A 16,157-nucleotide genomic window follows, 5' to 3' on the forward strand; every position below is an offset into this window, starting at 1 on the left:
GGAACTATGCAGAGCAGAGGAAAATCACCTATACCGTGTATTCAAAAAGAATGGGTACCCAATGAACACAGTCCGCCGATTTCTCAGCAACAAACCCAAACAAGCTGACAAAAACACATCCAGAAATCCTAGCCACTCTCCCCTACATCAAAGAAATCTTGGAAATGACTGCCAGACTACTCCGACCCCTTGGCAACATGGTAATCCACCAACACACTAAAACAGCAGCGAATGAACTTGAAAGACCCTATATAGACAACAAGCAAAACTAATGTAGTTTACAAAATACCGTGCAAGAACTGTAACAAACACTACATTGGACAAACAGGCAGAAAACTAGCCACCAGGATACATGAACACCAACTAGCCACAAAAACGACATGACCCTCTCTCACTAGTATCCTTATATACAGTTAAGGAAAGACATCACTTCGACTGGGACAACACATCCATCTTAGGACGAGCCAAACAGAGAATTCCTAGAAGCATGGCATTCCAACCGGAAGTCTATCAACAAACACATCGAGTTAGTCCCCATCTACCACCCCCTGAGAAAAAGAACAGGAAATGATATCGCCACAGGAAAAAACATCACCAACCCAAAGATACCCAAACATATAAATAGAAAGCAGGAATCATGTACACTGCTTCTCTGGAGGCCCACTGAAGACGTTACCTAGTAGGGTGACGAAACATCTGGAAATGAACCTCCCGGCTCAGCAAGCAAACCTACATCCATTGTTCAATATTCCAAAAGTGCTATTTTCATTTGCCATATCATACTCGAAACCTTACTATGAATACTTTTTATTTTCTAAGAACCTTCCTAACTATACATCATTTCAAACTGTTTCTCCAAGAAACACTGCATCTTGTTTTAACTCAAGTAGTTTTTGTCCAATCTCATGTTGAATTAATTCAAACCCTTCTCCACAATACCAGCTAACCTGACCACAAATATTTTAAAATTTTGTTCATGGGATAGAAGCATTGCTGACAACAATTATTTGTTATTCATCCCAAATCACCCTCTTATACTGCCATGGTCCATCTGGTGCATGTAGCGTACGGTTTTTTTTGGGGGGAGGGGGTTAAGATTTTTGACTCTGCTGTCATGAAGGAACATCAATGTAGTTCCAAGTTAGGATGTAATGTAATCTTTCCATTCTTTTGATGTTCATGTCCTTCTATGTGGTAGAAATTGTTTATCGGAAGCTGTTGAACAAGAACTTGACTGCCTTGCTGATAAAGTGGAAAAAGCACAGTTCAGGCTGCTTCTCAGGAGGAGAGTTGACGTTTCTGCCTAAGATACTGCTTGACTAGCTGTGCTTTTTCTAAGCCTAGACTTTATCTACTCCGATTCTCCAGCATCTGCATCTCTCACTATCTCCTACTTGCTGCACTGCATTTTGTAAATGGTACACACTGTTACACCCACCCCCCCCCACACCAGTGGTGGAAGGCATGATTGCTAAGTTGGTGGATAGGATACTTACCAAGAAGACTGCTTTTTCCTGGATGGTATTGAGCTTTATGAATGTTGTCAGCACTGCACTCATCCAGGCAAATGCAAATTATTCCATCACATGCCTGACTCATGTCTTGTCAAATGGTGAAAAGTATTTGCGGAGTCACTGGTTGAGTTTGTTGCTGCAGAATTTCCAGTTGACCTGCTCTTGTAGCCACAATATTGATATGGTTGATCTAGTGTAGGTTCTGGACATTTGACAACCCCAGTATGTTAGAGTATTCAGCAACAGCAATACCACAAAACATCACAGTTCAGTTCAATTTGACCTTCTCCTTGAATAAGTTCTTTCCTTCCCCAAGATCTGTAACTCCTACTGTTACAAATGCACAGCAAGGAGAATAAGAGATTACTGTGTTCAAGGCACTTTTTAAATTTCTCTCAAGCCTGACCAGGATCTTTAACTTCCTTTTCATATTGTTGGCTCTGACATACGTCACAAATTTGGCCCTTCCCCTTCAACTCCACCCACCACCATTGTGGAATTATTCAGATTACATGAAACAGACTCTGGGAAATCAACTTCATACAGAAAGTACTCAAGGAACAAGAACTTTCAACCACAGAATGATACAGCAGAGTCCAGATCATGGTTGACTTTTTTTACTTTCCTCCATAGCCTGACAAACTCTTCAAGTATTTATGAAATTCTCACAATTCAGAATAAATCACAGATTGGTGTTCTGTGCTGTAACCATTCAGCTTACTGAGTCTGTCTGCTCCATGAACAGCAATTTGATTAGTCCCACTCACCACTCTTCGAAGAAGCCTTTTAACCAGAGATACACTCACTGACACTATTAAACTTACACATTTTCATACAAAAAGTATTTCTGGACTGAAAGAGTAAACAATTTCCCCCCTCCACTTATCCAAACTAATCGCATAAATCACAATAAGTTGCGAACTAAAAGAAATAAACCAAAAACATAAAAAGCTTAAGCACAGATTTAAAACAAACTTGTACAGGGTCAGGATGGAACAGCAGGCGATTCAGCCCATATCCGTGCTGGCTCTCCTTAGGGCAATCCAAACAGTCTCATCTCCTGCCACTCTACTCCATAACCCTGGAAGCTTAATTCACTCAAGTGCCTATCCAATTTCTGACATCAGTAGCAATCTCTATTCTTAACACCATCACCTTCATAAGGAAGTGAGTTCCAGCTCTTTACCACTCATTTAAAACAATACTCCCTCCCATTTCACAGCCTTGCCCAAATCCGTGTACCCAGAAACGTGTGCACTATCAGCCCCATAAAGGGGAATGGGAAATAAGCAAGAGGCTATTTAGCTTCTTTAGCCTATACTACTATTCAGCTAGAGCATGTTTGCACTTCCCTAATAACATTTTCCTGCTATATCCCCATATCCTTAGATGACTATCTAAAGAGAAAATATATTGATCATGATATTAGAATATACTTAAAGACTGAGCCTAACAGCCCTCTGGGTACAGGTGCCCAAAGGAAAAATGCACTTTGAGTAAAGAAATTCCTCTTCATCTCAGGCATAAATGACGTACCTTATTCAAAGACTGTCTCTCTGGTTCTATACTTGCTCCCCTTCCTGGCTGCAGCCAAGGAGTAGATCCTTCTTGCATTTACGAGTGTTAAGAATTTTGTGTTTCACTATCACCTTTCATTCTTCTAACTAAACTCTTTGGATACCAGACCCAATCATCTCAATGACAAAATCCCACTCTGATGATCTTGCATACCTGTCCCAGATTTGCCCTCAAGCTCCAAAGAGTAGGACCCAGCCCACCAACCTAACAAAAAAGGTAGAGAATGAGCAAAATTGTTGTCACATCACGTCTCCAACTTAACAGAGCTGGTATAACGCAACAATTAAAATGACTAGGATTTGAAGAAAACAGGCTGGAAAGCAACTTAAAAACATTCCTCCTCCAAGTGTCTTCAACCTAACAGGTATGAATGGGTATTTTTTAAAAAAGTTTATTTAAAAAGAGAGTAGGAACAGCAACAACACCCTCTCACATCTTCAGTCTGGTATCACAGGTACAAACGTATGTTTTCAAAGATAAGCTCAAATAAAAGGTAGGGAACTGCTAACAACATTCTATCCCCATGTCCCCACTCCTTCAACGTAAAAGAATAGATAGAAATTTATATTTAAAAAGACTTAAATCAAAAAAAATAGAGAATGACAAACATTCTACCTTCTCCAACTTAATACATGTTGTGAATCTATAGTTTAAAAGATTAGCTCAAAGGTAGTGAACAATTAACATTCCACCCCTAGCTTCAACAACATAATGCAACAGGTATAAATTTATATTGAAAATGAAGCTGTTTAAAAGAGAGTAGTGAAGGCCAATATTCCACTTCCCAGCTTCAACAATCCAACACAACAGGTATGAATCCATCATTTTGAACGTTATTTAAGAGGGTAAAAAGAACAGCCCTTCACCCCAGCTTCTTTAACCTAATACTTCAGGTATAAAATCTATATTTTTAGAAAACTCGAAGTAGAGCAAATTCATCTCGTTTACAAGCTTACACCCAGATTTGGAAAAGACCAAAGCACGCTCTTCTCCCCACAGTCTAAGATCACAGGTTTAACTCCACATTTTTAAAAAAAAGTTAGGATTAGAAACAAAAAAGCCAAGCACCTCGTCTAATCCCCACCCAACTTTTCCAACCTGACACGTAGGAACAAATCCATTTTTCTTTGTTTAAAAACTAATAGAGTAGAGGCAAATGCCCACAACCACCTCTCCCGCATTCCCCCAAACCACAGGTACATTTTTATAAAAAAAAAGTGTTAGGGTTAGAAAAACGCAAAAAAAATCCATTCATTCCTCTCATTTCCTTCCCATCCTATCGCCTCCACAATAAATGATCTTGAGGTGCTGGGCCAAACAAAGGGAGAGCGCCTGGTTTAAATTCCGAACTTTCAACCGACCGGCTCGCGCTCGAATTCAAACCGTCACCGCGAGCGCCGCTCAACCGCCATCGGCCGCGGGACGGAGCCAGCACAGGCCTCACTGAGGCCCCCCCTCACACCGACAGTGTGGGGAAACCTTCACCCGCCGCCTTCCTCCTCTTCACACCTCAGCATTCCCCGTCGGTAAGAGCAACTCTACACACGTTTTGATTTTGTTTTTAATTCACGGTTCGACACTAGGATATTTTCTTCTTGTTTTATGGTGGCGACTGTGGTGGTAGTTGTGCAGAAGGCGGCCAGTCATCGTCTACCAACGGCGGGAAAAGGTAGGGGTGGGGGTTGCTAATAATCGACAAAAATTAACCGAACTCCGTTCACGCTCGTCGTACACATATCTCTCGATTTAACTGCGTTTCTAGCCATTTTTAAAACCTCGAGGCCTAGAACAGAATACACAAAAAAAAGGCCAAACGCTTCTCGCCGCAGCAAAACAAAACGTTCATCGCCTTGCAGATGCAATGACTTATCTTGAGATATAAAATCTCCTCTAGCATTTCTTCGCGTTGTTTTAGTATTTTAAAACTCCGATTTTAATGAGGGTGGGAAATCGACCCACCTGGTACCCGAGTCTTAGTAACCGTGTCTCTTTTCACCCCCTACCGTTTGTGCATTTTGTTATAAATATGTATGTATATTATAAACTTTCTGGCGGTTAGTCAAGATTATTCGATTGCAATTGAACCCGGTGTGTCTTTATTGTATTAATATAGATGCATGTATTTGGCACTCACCTCCTGCTCTAAACGGCAGTGGTGCTTGCAGCTCGTGTTCCCTCCTGTGTTAATCCTGCAGATACAACAGGAAGGGGAAGCTCGCTCGCTCTCTGTCTGTCTCTGGCAACCCGTTTGAAAATACAAACTCAGCCTATCAGCAAGGGGAAATCACCAGAGGAGGGGAGGATAGGTTAACAGCAGCCAGAAAGGAAATGCACAAGTCTCTCCAGTTTAGAGAGAAAAATACTTGAAGCGAACCGTTGGCACATGTTTCCTCCTCATAAGCCACCACCACCACATCCCTTTCCCTTACAAAACAAAAAGTTGTGCACGTTCTCACCTGCCTCAGTGCCAGAAACAAGTAGTAACCCTCCCTAGCCCTCATAGTATCCCCCATTCCTCTGTTCCTTTCCATCATTAATCTGTGTGGACAAAAAACAAATACCCGCACCAAAAAAAAGCCCTTTCAAAAGGAAAAGTAAGGGGCCCTCTCATTCCTCGCGGACTTGTGCAATCCTTAACAGACAATCCTTAAAAAATGAATAGTGACAATACTGTGCCGTACATGACCGTAATTTGCTCTCAATTTTTTTCGTTACTGGCGGGTGAAAGTTACAGCATAGGTGCATGTCCAAAGAGCTGTATCCAGTTAGTGGCACTGCTTTTCGAAAACAGCGTTTATCTTTGCATTTGAAATGCATAGAGTGGTCAAATGCTCGTAGGAGTTGTGCTACATATTCATTAGAAATAGAAATTGGCCATTCAGCACTGGAGCCTGCTCAACCTTTAAATAAGATCATGGCTGATCTGATTGTAAACTCAAATCTCTATTCCTGCCTACTGATGATAACACTTCACCCCTTTTGCTACTTTCTACTTACCTCTACCTTAAAGGACCCTGCTTCCAATAGGAAGCGTGTTCTAAAGATTCATGACAGAAATTTTCAAACATCGACCTTTTTTTTTCTAGATTCTACCGTAAGAGGAAACATCCTCGCCAAATACACCCTGTCAAGATACCTCCGGGATGTTTGACATTTCAGTTGTCACCTCTTACTCTTCTAAACTCCAAGGGATATAAAAACGTACTCATTCAAATCTTTCCTCGCAAGACAATCACTCATTCCAGGTACAGGCACCTGTCTGATAAGCCTTCTCTGAATTGCCTTCAAAGCATTTCATTCTTGCTTTAAATAAGGTGACCAGTATTGTGAACAGTACTCTAGATGTCATCTTGTCACTAGTGCCCTGCACAACTTCCCAACTTGGTATTGAATTCCACTCATGGTAAATTATAATATCCTGTTAGCTTTTTAAAATCACTTGCAGCACCTGCATACATACATTGAGTAATTCATGAAGGAGGGCCCCCAGTGCAAGGAACCTATTTTGGAGCTGTTTCAAGTCTATAAATGTTTAGTTAGTTAGGCACAGTAAGGGCTGGTTTTGATCAGTAGTGATACATTCTTCTAACCACGTACTGGCTGTTATGTAGAATAAGAAGTTGCATATTATTGTTATACGACAGTAGACATTGTGGAAGTGTTGCAATGTCACATGATCTTGCTGTCTCTTGCAGACTTAAGGGCTAAGTGAAGCCACTGCAAGATATTTCTTGTTAATGCTTTCCTTAATAAAGCCAACTTATTCTAAGTTAAAAATCACACAACACCAGGTTATAGTCCAACAGGTTTAATTGGAAGCACACTAGCTTTCGGAGCTACGACAACGGATGAATGGGCACCACACAACGATCAACAGACAGGAGGATTCCCTCCAGTTGGGGAACACTTCAGTGGTCCAGGACATTCAGCCTCGGACCTTCGGGTGACCATCCTCCAAGGTGGACTTCTCTCTGCACTCACTACACACACACACACACACACACACTTTCTCACACTCACAACCCCCAATCCAGACAGACAGACACACACACACACACTCAGACAGACAGACCCACATGACACATGTATTTTGTGGAGTGAATTTGTACTTTCAGGGTTACATTGTACCTTGCTCAAAAACTGCATGCATTCATGTAGAACTCAGTTATCTCACTTTTTAGATTGGAATCAATCTAAACATCATGGCATAGACAGAGAACACAGGGGGCTAACACCTTCAACATATTGTCCAGCTAACCCGAGAATGCAACCTTTTTTAAAAAAAAAGGTTTTGTGATTTACACATGAAAGAAGTGAAACTATCACTGTATTCTAACAGATGAAAGGCTTAACAGACAATCAATTTTTCAATGTATAATTTCAGTTACATCACACTGTAAATTTTAGCTATAAATTCTGTGTGTTAGGATTGAGCCCTCCACTACTACCTGATGAAGGAGCGTCACTCCGAAAGCTAGTGTGCTTCCAATTAAACCTGGTGGACTATAACCTGGTGTTGTGTGATTTTTAACTTTGTACACTCTAGTCCAACCCGGCATCTCCAAATTATAACTTATTCTAAGTTATTCAAACCTGCCACCAACCTATTTTCATCTCTATCTTTCTTTTACTACCATTGGCACTCCTTTTCTTCTCTTGTTCTGGGCACCCTCACTCCTCCTCCCCCTTTGTCAACAGCATTTAAATATCATTTTACAGTCCTCTTTTCAACTCTGAAGAAGTCCTGTCAGGCTTGAAACATTAACTGTGTTTCTGTCTGTACATATGCTACCAGACCTACTAAGTTTCTCCTGCACTTTGTTTTTATTTTCAATTTCCAGCATTCACAGTATTTTGTATTTTAGTGTCTTCCTTACTTCAGCAGATTCAATATTCTTTAGCAACTTGATGATACCAAGAATATTACACAGAACACCCTGCCTCTCAGCATCGTGGGTATACCTACACCAAAGGAACTGCGGTGTTTCAAGATGGAGTTCACCATCACCTTCTTGAGCAATCAGGGAGGTGCTTAAATGCCTGCTCAGTTAGTGATGCCCACATCCTGTGACTGAATTTTTAAAAACTGAAGACAATATGGAAAAGTCTCTGCCATTACTGAAATTTTGAACAGGTTACAAATCCCAATAAATCAGAAATGTGGCAGAATTAAGACTGTAGATTTACAAGACACTAGATTTCATCTGGCCTCACTGTGAAGATGAACAGTGAGCAGGTCGGTATACTATTGTGTATCAGAGGGAACTCTCCAGATAATATCCTAGTTGGTCAAGGGATAAACAAATAAGAAAGCAAAGTACAAATAAGTAATATGAATCAGAAGTAGGCCATTCAGCCCCTTGAGCCTACCCCACCATTCAATAAAGTCATGGCTAATCTGATTGTAACCTCAAATTCAAATTCCCACCTTCTAGATAACCTTTCAATCCCCTTGCTTAACAATAGCAAAAAAAAACTCAATGCCCACTTCAATCTGCAAAATAAATTATCCATTGGATTGGTCTAAATTTAAGCTTATCCAACAGCAAAGGGAAAGTATTGATGTTTCTATCAATAATCTGTAGAGACTGACAAAAAGTTGAGACTGGCAGGCTTAAAAGAACTAATGAGGAACGAATTGTTTTTGGAGCTTTCAATGAAGTATTGTCTGACCACGTAACCAAGCAATGACTTAACCTTAACAAAGGCGATTCAGTTGAGCTGACAAGGTGAATTAGGAACCAAAATTGATTGATTGATTCAGTATAGTAGTAGAACCATATCTTAAAAATGACCAACTTGTTGTAATATGTTAAAGTTAAAAGCTGAGTGATGGCTGTACCAAAGCATGGTAGGTGAGAACAGCAACTGCTATCAACTGCCCCAGCTAATTGTTATCTTTGTGGTGGAAAGAAATGCTGCAATGAAAATTGTCATTCAAGAAGTTTGAATGCCATTGTTGCAACAAGGAGTGCCACATTCAAGCTGTGTGTCACAGCAAACAGCTGAAAGAAAAGCCCCCACAAAATGGCAAGATCCAGGAAATAGAAGATGTCAATGATTGGGGAAGCCTTTTGTTGGCTATGTCAAGTACCTAGGAAAAAGTGAGGACTGCAGATATTTGAGGTCAGAGTCAAAGAGTGTGGAGCTGGAAAAGCAGAGCAGGTCAGGCGGCATCCGAGGTGCAGGAGAATTGACATTTCAAACATAAGCCCTTCATCAGGAATATCAAGGAACTGAATGAAGGCTACTATCTCCTGGAATTCTAGTAGAGGAAAATATGACATGGTTTAGGTTAGAGACATCAGTTTTGGTTCTTGTTGTTTTAAAAAAAAATTCAACCATCAAATATTAGATATATGGATTAGAGGGACAACTGAATACAATCCTTCACTACAGAAAGAGAAAAAAATTGACATTTCTGAACCTGAATTTTTGGCTCTTAATCAGGAAAGCCTGTATCAACTTGCATTTGACTGAGTAGAGAAACTGGAAAGTCTGGAAAATAAGCCTAACAACTTTCAGCTGAATTTCCACAACTATATACAGGACTAGGAAAGCTGAAAATAGCATGCAATTGCACTCTACTTCCTGCAATGTAGCTAGTGTCTGTTTACATCCAAAAAGGTTCCTCATTTTCTCTCCAAAGGTAAAGAAAGAAGGGGCTGAAGCAAGGGTTTATTTCACCTGTGATAAACCAAAACGTTGGTGCTTGGAATAGTCTTGGTACAGTTTTCCTCTTTATCTTTCCTACTTGCTAACTCCTCAAAGATTTCTAATAAATTTGTCAGGCATGATTTCCCCCTCATGAAGTCTTGCTGACTTGGCTTGATTTATATTGTGTATTTCTAAATGTTTTACAATAATTTATAACATTTCCCCAAAGACATGTTAAGCACCGCAAGAGGTGCAACATCTGCTCCCAAACCTCCCTTCTTACCTTTGTCCAAGGCCCTAAACAATCCTTCCAGATCTGTCAGAGATTCACCTGCACTTTATCCAACCTCATCTATTGATCTGTTGCTCCCGATGTAGTCTCCTCTATATCCGAGAGATCAAATGCAGACTTGGGGACTAGTTTGCAGAGCATCTGCGTTCTGCACACATTAACCAACCTGACTTCTGGTTGCCATCTATTTCAATTCCCCCTCACACTCCCCTGGCGACATGTCCATCCTTGGCCTCCTGCACTGTCAGAGTGAGGCCAAATGAAAACTGGAGGAACAACACCTTATACTGCACCTAGGAAGCTTACAGCCCAATGGCCTCAACATCGATTTTTCAAAACGCCCTCCTCCCACAGCCTTATCCCATGTCCATCTCACCTCACCCCTTGCCTCCCTGACCTGACCTAACCTTGCATCTTCCTACATTTCTATCCATTCCACCCTTTCCACTGACCAATCATAATAACGTCCTGCCTCCATTCACCTATCACTAACTACCCATCCCTCTCCCTCTATATACTTCTGGGCTCCCTCCCCCTGCCTAGTCCTGACAAAGGGTTTTGTATAATCATGCCCAGCTTGGAGTCCGGCACCAGGCTGGATCTAACAGATCAGATTTCTTGGGGCGTCTCAAATCTGTACTTTATCAGTTTCAGCCCAAAATGTTGACTTTCCTGCTCCTTGGATGCTGTCTGACCTGCTGTGCTTTTTCAGCTCCACATCTATTGACTCTGGCATCCAGAATCTGCAGTCCGTACTATCTCCACATCTGTTAAGCTGACTGGGTTATAGTTACATGTTTTTGTCTCCCTCTTGTTTTAAATAAGGGTGCTGCATTGGCAGTTTTTCAACTGCTTTAAGACTGTTCCAGAATCTAAAGATTCTTGGAAGACTAATACAAGTGTACCCATTACCTCTGGAGCTACTTTCTTTAATACCCTTGGATGCAACCCATAAGATCCAGGTGATTTGTCCAACTTTAATCCCATCAGTTTCCCTAATACCTTTTCTCTCGTGATGGTTGTTGTATTTATTTTCCCCCTCTCTCTTTTGCCCCCTTAATTGTTTAGTAATTTTGTAATGCAGTGTTTCTGCCATGAAGTCTAATGCAAAATATTTATCAACTCCTCTGCTATTTCCTCCTTCCCTATTATTATTTCCCAGTCCCATTCTCTAAAAGACCTGTGTTCACTTTGGCCTATCTTTTTTTCCTTTTTATATACTTAAAGTTGCTCTTACTATCCATTTTTATATTACTTGCTAGATTTATTTTCTCCCTCCTAATTACTAATGGATCACCTTTTGTTTGTTAATAGTTTCCCAATTCTCTGGTTTACCAATAATCTTTGTTACTTTCCTTTCTGTAAGGCTTTCTTTCGATTTGATGTTATTCTTAACTTTCTTGATAAACTGCAGTTAGTTTATCCAATTCCTAGATTCTGTCTTCCTCACTGGGATATAGTTTTGTTGTGAGTCATTAACTAGTTTCTTAAATATCTGCCATTGTTCATTAACTCTTTGGCTAAACACCTATCCCAGACTACTCTAGCCGACTCTACCCTTATTCCTTTGTAATTAAGTTTAACATAGTTGTTTCTGACTGACATTTCTGACTCTCAAACTGAATGCTAAATTCTATTATATTACGATCACTGTTTCCTAGGGGACCTTTTTGCTCAAATCATTTATTAACACATTATCAAATCCAAAATAGCCTGACGACCCCTGGTTGAATTCACAAATTTGTTCAGGAAACTGTCTGAAATTCAGTCTATGAATTCTTCCTTGTGCGTACCTCAATCAATTTGTTTTCCCCAATCTACATGAAGGTTAAAGTCATTCAGGATTAATTTACTTCCCTTTTTACATGCCCTCATTATCTCCTGATTTGCTCTTTGTCCTACAGTATAACCACTGTTAGCGGGCTTATAGACTACACCCACCATTGTTCACTTCTTTGTTGTTCATTACATTCACCCATATGGATTCTACATCATTCAATCCAAGATAATTTCTTGCTACCACACATGTTCCATCTTGTACTAATAAATCTACCCACCACCCTTTCTTTCCGGCCTGGGCAGATGAACTCCGGGCACGTTTGGGAACATGGGATTGGGATATCATAATAGTTACAGAGACGTGACTCAGGGATGGACAGAACTGGCACCTTAATGTTTCAGAGTACAGATGCTATTGGAAGAATAGAACGGAGGGCAAAAGAGGAGGGGGAGTGGTGCCTTTGATTAGGGATAACATTATGGCTGTACTTGGGAAGGATATTCCTGGGAATGCATCCAGGGAAACTATTTGGTTGGAGCTGAGAAATAAGAAAGGGATGATCATCTTATTAGAATTGTTCTATAAACTCTTGGTCGTCAGAATATTGAGAAACAGGTTTGTAAGCAGATCTGTTATCGGCAGGAATAATAGGGTGTAGTAGGGAATTTTAACTTTCCAAACACAGACTGGCCATGGTGTTAAAGGCTTGGAAGGAGGGGAAGTTGTTTAAGTGTGTACAACAACATTTTCTGATTCAGTATGTGGATGTACCTACGAGAGAAAGTGCAAAACTTCCATAAGACTGACTATCCTGGCCAACCCATTGTCTCAGCCTGCTCCTGCCCCACCAAATTCATCTCCACATACTTCGACATTGCTAGGTATTCCAGTTTCCTCCCATAAGCCAAAGATGAGCAGATTAGGCGGATTGGCCATACTAAATTGTCCATAGTATCCTGGAATATACAGGCTAGGGGAATTAGTCATGGTAATTATGGGGTTACAGGGATAGAGTAGGGGTCTGGATGATTTTTGGAGGGTCAGTGCAGTCTCAATGGCCCACGTAGGGATTCTATATGATTCCATGCCTTTTCAAGAGCTTAACGTTGTGAATTTGACACCAAATTAAGTAGGCATTTAATATAATTGTCGAAGAGAAGATAGAGGCTTCATAATAAATCATTGCAAAGGTTGCCCTTTTATAGCAATACAAATGTACTTCCTGGTCCCCATCAAAAGAAGTCTTATGTTGAGTTTGAAAGTATTAAACATAGTCATTTTGATTGGATGCGTGACTTTGAGGCTCCATGAGAGAATATTCTGCTGGAGGAGTTTAGAAACTCACTTCCAGAGATGGTAAGAATTCATGTGGAGGAACAAAGTTCAGGAAGTGAGAAGGACAGCAGAATTAGCAAATAAATACATTCAAGGTTTGGGAGAAGATTTGTAGCTCGGATGCTCGTTGTTGTTGTGGTTCTGTTTGCCGAGCTGGGAATTTATGTGGCAGACGTTTCGTCCCCTGTCTAGGTGAAATCCTCAGTGCTTGGGAACCTCCTGTGAAGTGCTTCTGTGATGTTTCCTCTGGCATTTATAGTGATTTGTATCTGCCGCTTCCGGTTGTCAGTTCCAGATGTCCGCTGCAGTGGCCAGTATATTGGGTCCAGGTCGATGTGCTTATTGATTGAATCTGTGGATGAGTGCCATGCCTCTAGGAATTCCCTGGCTGTTCTCTGTTTGGCTTATAGGACTACTATTATAGGACAAGCTAAATAGAGAACAGCCAGGGAATTCCTAGAGTCATGGCACTCATCCACAGATTCAATCAATAAGCACATCGACCTGGACCCAATATACCGGCCACTGCAGCGGACGGCTGGAACTGACAACCGGAAGCGGCAGATACAAATCACTATAAATGCTGGAGGAAAGATCACAGAAGCGCTTCACAGGAGGCTCCCAAGCCTCTAGGATGTCACCTAGACAGGGGACGAAACGTCTGCAACACAAATTCCCAGCTCGGCGAACAGAACCACAACAACAAATAAATACATGTTGGTGCAAAAGACAAGCTTCCGGCCAGAATTTCATAGTGTGAGGGATAGAAATTGGGAGAAGGAGAGATTTCACACTACAAAGCTAAGAGTAGAGAGCACTGGTAAGAATTTACCACAGGATAAAAAAGAAATCCAAGAGGGTGGAAAAGAGGTGAAAGGTCTCAGGTGCTTCCACTGTGGTAAAGTGGGACATATAAAGTCTCAGTGTTGGTCATTAAAGAAAGGCGCTGTGGGAAAAGATGTGGTAAAAGAAACTAAGCCAGTGGCATTAGTGAATGTAGTAAAGGAAACCCCAAGAAGAGCTGAGGAACTGCAGGAGAGTGCTCAGCCTAGCCAGGGGCTGGGTATGGAGTTAGTACCTGATTTCTACAAAGAATTTGTCTCGGTGAATAAAGTTTACCCTGAAAGAATAGGGGGAGAAGGACAAGAAGTTATAATTTTGAGAGATACAGGACCTAACCAGTCGCTGATAATAAAGGATGAGCAAATATGCACTCTTTTTGATCTGTTCCCGAGAGTATGGTAATTTGTGGGATAGATGGACAGAAATTTAGCATTCCCTATGTAAGATCAAGTTAGAGTGCCAACTCAAGACTGGGAAAGTTACAGTGGGAGTGATTGATAGTGTCAGTTCCGGGAATTCAGTTTGTTCTTGGGAATGATTTGGCAGGATTCAAGGTGGGAGTCACACCCCTTGTTGTGGAGGAGCCCAAGAAACTGAGGAGTTAAAACAGAAATATCCTGGTATTTTTCCCAGACTGTGTGGTAACCAGATCCCACTATCATAAGTCACAGCACAAAGCAAAAAGTAAAGAGCAAGATAAAGGAGTTGAGGTTCAGTTAATGGATACCCTGTTTGACATCATGGCGTAGGAGAAACTGAATAGGCAGAGGATCAGACAAAAGTATTTAGTCCTGAAAGGCTAAGCAACTTGCAGCAGCAAGACAAGACAATAAAAGATATGTGTACTCCGAAAAGAAGACAGGGAATATTCCAGGAGGTTATTTTCTGAAAGATAGAATCCTAAGACTGAACTAAAGACCACGGCAGGTCAGTGCAGAGGGAAAATGGACCGAAGTACAGCAGATTGTGTTGCCAGTAGCATATGGAGGTGTTACGGGTCGCACATTAGCTACCTGTAGAAAGTTACCTCTGGGTACAAAAGACTCTGGCTAAGGTACAAAAACATTTTTACTGGCCTGAAATGCACAAGGATGTGGTTAAGTTTCGCCATACATGTCATACATGCCAAATGGTAGGTAAGCCACAGGCGGTAATAAAACTAGCACATTTGTTGCCTATTCCTGCATTTGAAGAACCTTTCACGTGGGTTATAATTGCTTGTGTCGGTCCCCTCCCGAGAACTAAAAGTGGGAACCAGTACTTGTTAACCATAATGGATATGTCTACTAGGTTTCCGGAGGCAATTCCATTACAGAGTATCAAGGCAAAAAAAAGCTGGTAGAGGATTTGGTTGTTTTCTCCCCAAGGTATGGGCTACCCAGAGAGATTCAGTCGGACCGAGGGTCAAATTTAACTGCTAGGCTGTGTAAGGAGGTTATGGGTACCACTGATCCAGAATCTGGTTTCCAGCATCTGCAGTCATTGTTTTTACCTCATTGATTTTAACCCTACTGCGAATCCTCTTGCAAGGATGCCTGCCTTGAAGAAGTTTTCCTCCTCTCTCTACAAGAATCTCAGGGAGTCCCTCTCCCACTGCAACTCCCAGGTCATTTCCTCTGCCCTGAAGCTCTTCAACCATGTCGTGGAACAAACTCGGTACCACAGCCACATTTGCTTCCTCAGTGCATGCCTCCGTAACCAACTCATCCCACACGGACTCCGAACCACCTTTAAACCAGCAGAGTTCGGACCCAAACAGGACAAATAGTACAGACTCCAGATTCAAAAACACCAGCAACAGTTCTCCTTCAAGATCCTCAGCTCCACGCTTGCAGCAATGCGCCGGCACCTAACCTCTCTACAGTCAGCCCTGCCTCAGCTGAGGGCCACACTCTCTCGGAATTGCAAAGGACCCAATCTGTACTACATCCTCAGGAGAATTCATACTCTCAACAAACAGTATTTCAACTCCATCTCAAACATCAAAAAATATAAGTACAACAAACTTTTATCCACCCACCTCCATAACCAGCGCTCCTCAAACATTCCAGAAGATTCCCCTGGCCTCGGAAACGCCATTAGCCATGCGGCTGATGCAGCTACCACCCCCACGCTGATTGATGATGTCACTTCCGCCCCCATCATGGCCACTCCCACA

The 16,157-nt window shown here is 41.5% G+C and overlaps 1 protein-coding gene and 1 long non-coding RNA gene across 4 annotated transcripts in view; one reads left to right on the forward strand and one right to left on the reverse strand.

The window, feature by feature from the left end:
• The window catches only part of LOC122541935 (core histone macro-H2A.2), a 40,426-nt gene extending 35,093 nt beyond the window's left edge, over positions 1–5,333 (reverse strand). For 2 of the 3 annotated variants that reach the window (XM_043679189.1, XM_043679187.1), the window contains exon 1: positions 5,227–5,333. The gene's annotated coding sequence lies outside the window, so the exon portion shown is untranslated. Of the gene's footprint in view, positions 1–4,601; positions 4,625–5,226 lie in introns of those variants that run through there. The other variant, XM_043679188.1, reaches the window with a different exon arrangement.
• Positions 4,399–16,157, forward strand: part of LOC122541937 — an 85,560-nt gene continuing 73,801 nt past the window's right edge. The window contains exon 1 of the long non-coding RNA XR_006309722.1: positions 4,399–4,618. This is a non-coding gene — a long non-coding RNA (uncharacterized LOC122541937). The remainder of the gene's footprint in view (positions 4,619–16,157) is intronic.

The sequence above is a fragment of the Chiloscyllium plagiosum genome, chromosome 38, assembly GCF_004010195.1.
Source record: "Chiloscyllium plagiosum isolate BGI_BamShark_2017 chromosome 38, ASM401019v2, whole genome shotgun sequence".
Lineage (NCBI taxonomy): Eukaryota > Metazoa > Chordata > Chondrichthyes > Orectolobiformes > Hemiscylliidae > Chiloscyllium > Chiloscyllium plagiosum.